The following is a 4,102-nucleotide window of genomic DNA, read 5'->3' on the forward strand; positions in this document are numbered from 1 at the left end:
TCACCCCTATGGAGGAAGATGCAGGCTGGAGTTAAGACCTGAGAGGCATGAGCTTTAGGAAGAACAGAAGGGGATGGGCCCATCTATGTGTTCATCAAGGTGATGTAGGCTGTGAGGAACAGAACACACTCAAAAGTTGCTCAAACAGTAAGATCATTTATTTATTTATTTCATTTGAATATATTTGGTAGTAGGTGCTTAATCCATTTGGAAGTAGCTTCTTCGTCATCTCAATATGACACTGGAGACCCAAATCTTTACCTATTTCAACCCTGCCATCTCAGTTCATCCATAAGCATATGCCTTGTGATAACATAGAAGGCAGATGACATACCCAAAGGATGGCTAGCCCCAGGGGAAGAGATTAGGAAACAATTTGTTCACAAACACATGCCTGTCTTTGGCTGTGTTTAGTAATATACAAGAAAGGAATAGGCTCAGAAAATAATTGGCCTGTTAAGAAGCAGAATTGAAAAGGGAATTAAATGTCCACTAGTTAGTGCTTGCGGGGTTGGAAGAGGCAACTGCTTCCTAACCCTAAGGCTGATTTAGACTTATCCTGTGCGGACTTCTGCTGTGGACAATGATGGAATAACAGATACTGGGACTAGCCGTCACCCACCGTAAACAAGTAGAACACTGGATAAAATATATGAAACAGCTGTTTTCAGACATTGACTAACCCTCAGAATGGGACTGTGTTCCCTGAGAGAAAGTAAACAAATAAGATGAACTCTGTGATCAACCTGACTTTTTGCCTAGAGGCAATTAGCAGACCATGGCTCTAGGACGAGGAAGGAGAGCAGAGCACAGAAGCCTCACTGTTTTGAGGAGTCAGAGATCACAATTCCAAGAACTGTGCAGCTGGAATTTGCGGAGCAGAATACTGAAGAGACATATGCAGAGAAAGAGCTTCAGAAACGGCATAGGAGGCACTTTGAGTCTTTGGCTAAAAATTAGGTGTACATGAGTAGGATGAGATTCCATGAAGCTGGACAAAGAACAAATATTGGAGAAAGAGTACTTATTTGGGAGTTGTAAGCTGAACAATATTCTGTGCTCAGAGTTGGGAGATGTTCAAGTTCAGGCCAACCAGAGTGGAGAGACCTCATTGAGCCCTCAGAATATTTAGTGGAAAACTCAGAAAGCCTGCACTGTAGGAGTAGAGCTAAACTAACAAGCCTCCGTCCTAGAGTGAAGGCTATCCTAGACACATCCTAAGTTTAAAGACAAGTCTTGAAAGGACCAAGCCAATCTTCAAATAAGTTGCTGGAATAAAACTCAACACTCTTTAAAGAAAGATAACAGGCCAGGTGTGGTGGCTCAAGCCTGTAATCCCAGCACTTTGGGAGGCCGAGGTGGGCGGTTCACCTGAAGTCAGGAGTTCGAGACCAGCCTGGCCAACATGGCAAAACCCCGTCTCTACTAAAAATACAAAACTTATCCGGGCATGGTGGTGGGCATCTGTAATCTCAGCTACTCAGGAGGCTGAGGCAGGAGAATTGCTTGAACCTAGGAGGTGGAGGTTGCAGTGAACCGATATCATGCCACTGCACTCCAGCTTGGGTGACAGAGCAAGAGCCTCTCTCAAAAAACTATATCTTTGAAAAAATATTGGCCAAACATTTTCCAAATTTGATGAAAACTATAATCCCATCGATCCAAGACACTCAATGAATTTCAGTCAGGATAAACACAAAGAAAACTACACCAAGGCACATTAAGTCAAAATGCTAACAACAAATGATGAAGCAAAAAACTTGAAATGCAGCCAGAGAAAAATCTTAGCCTGGTGGCAAAGATCAAATTGATGATATCATTGTCATATCCATTATTGAAAATTGTGAATGGACTAAGAGATGAATCTTTTTTATTAGACATGCTGACTCAGGCAAAGAGACTGGAGGAAATGTGCTGACACCTAAGTCTGATAGGTTTAAGTTACTTACAACAAAGTACCCCAAAACTTATTGGCTTAAAGAAAGTAGAGTTCCCAGCACTTTGGGAGGCCGAGGCGGGTGGATCACGAGGTCAGGAGATCGAGACCATCCTGGCTAACACAGTGAAACCCAGTCTCTACTAAAAAACACAAAAATTAGCCAGGCGTGGTGGCGGGCGCCTGTAGTCCCAGCTCCTTGGGAGGGCTGAGGCAGGAGAATGGCGTGAACCCGGGAGGTGGAGCTTGCAGTGAGCTGAGATCGTGCCACTGCTCTCTAGGCGGGGCAACAGAGCGAGACTCTGTTCCAAAAAAAAAAAAAAAGAAAGAAACTAGAGGTCAATGTGGACAAGAGAGAGGTTCAGAAAATTTTAAATGTATGTTTAAAATTAAAACTATGGATGAGGCTACTGGTATATGGAGTTGTCCAGAATCAAATACATAAGAAGACTGTTACATTTTAAAGTTAGTTATATTGCATCTTCCCCCTCCCCGCAAAAATCAGGCGCTTAGACTTAAACCTTTGTTCAAGGTTTAACTCTTGGGCTTACAAAATTCTACAGTTTGAGAAAACTACTCAGCCCCCAAGAAGGGCATATTTTCCATGCTTACCTTATCCAAGGAGGATAATGGGGGGAAAATGTACTTTCCAGAATGGCAAATTGTGTAGCTCCAAAAATCACACCTGCATGATGACGCTTAAAAGCTGGAAGGCAGAAGGAGAGTCTTTCACTCATCTTCCTCTTTTTATCAGAGAGAAACCTTTCTCAAAACACCCAGGAGTGCTGCTTGGCCTGCAGGTCTCTGTTGAGCCTCTGTCCCACAGGATAGGGTTTGTTAAAGTTGTTAAGAATAAGTCCTACTTTAAGAGGTACCAAGTGAAATTTAGAAGATGATGATAGGGTAAAACTGATTGTTACGCTCAGAAACACTGGCGATACAGGATAAAAATAAACATGACACACCCAAATACAGGATGATAGTTTGTGTAACAAACAGTGATATCATTTGTCAGATTGCTTACTCCCATCTAGAAGGGGATATGATAGTCTGCACAGCATATGCACATGAACTGCCAAAATATGGCGTGAAGGTTGGCCTGACAAATGACGCTGCAACATATTGTACTGGCCTGCTGCTGGCCCACAGGCTTCTCAATAGGTTTGGCATGGATAAGATCTGTGAACGCCAAGTGGAGGTGACTGGAGATGAATACAATGTGGAAGGCATTGATGGTCAGCCAGGTGCCTTTACCTGCTATTTGGATGCAGGCCTTGCTAGAACTGCAATAAAGTTTTGGGGGCACTGAAGGGATGTGTGGATGGAGGCTTGTCTATCCCTCACAGTACCAAATGATTCCCTTGTTACGATTCTGAAAGCAACGAATTTAATGCGGAAGTACACCAGAAGCATATCATGGGCCAGAATGTTGCAGATTGCTCTTGCTACCTAATGGAGGAAGATGAAGATGCTCACAAGGAATAGTTCTCTCAATACATAAAGAACGACATAACCCCAGACATGATGGAAGATATGTATAAGAAAGCTCAGCTCATGGTGCTATATGAGAGAATCCAGCCTGGGAGAAGAAGCCCAAGAAAGAAGTTAAAAAGAAGAGGTGGCACTGCCCCAAAATGTCCCTTGCTCAGAAGATCAGGTAGCTCAAAAGAAGGCAAGCTTTTTCAGAGCTCAAGAGCGGGCTGCTGAGAGCTAACCCAATTTTCTGTGAGAAATTTTCATATAAAGACAATAAACTTATTGACAGCAACAACAACAACAAAAACACAAAAATAAATAACATCCGTCGGGCTACTCCTCAGGTCCCACTGGCGGAAATTAGATCATATGACAATATTTCACCAACATTCATGGAACTTCACGTACAAAAAAGGCAGTCTTACTAGTTCCTAGTAACAAGTTGCCCCAAAACCTTAGTAGTTTAAAGCAACAAGCATTTATTTTGTCACCATTTCTGAGGTTTAGGAATCTGGGCACAGCTTAGATGGATGGTTCTGACTCAAGCTCTCTTGTGAGGCTGCAGTCAAGCTGATTGGCAGGGCTGCAGTCATCTCAACTGGGGGAGGCTCCACTTCCAAGAGGGCTCACTCATATGGCTGCTAGTTGGAGTCCTTCATTCCTCACTGGCTATTGGCTGGAAGACTCAGT

The 4,102-nt window shown here is 43.2% G+C and overlaps 1 pseudogene; it reads left to right on the forward strand.

Annotated features, from left to right (window-relative positions):
• Positions 1–2,766: 2,766 nt before the first annotated feature.
• LOC116478893 (large ribosomal subunit protein uL18-like) lies at positions 2,767–3,650 on the forward strand (annotated as a pseudogene).
• The last annotated feature ends 452 nt before the right edge of the window (positions 3,651–4,102 follow it).

This window comes from Hylobates moloch, unplaced genomic scaffold (assembly GCF_009828535.3).
Source record: "Hylobates moloch isolate HMO894 unplaced genomic scaffold, HMol_V3 SCAFFOLD_3, whole genome shotgun sequence".
NCBI lineage: Eukaryota > Metazoa > Chordata > Mammalia > Primates > Hylobatidae > Hylobates > Hylobates moloch.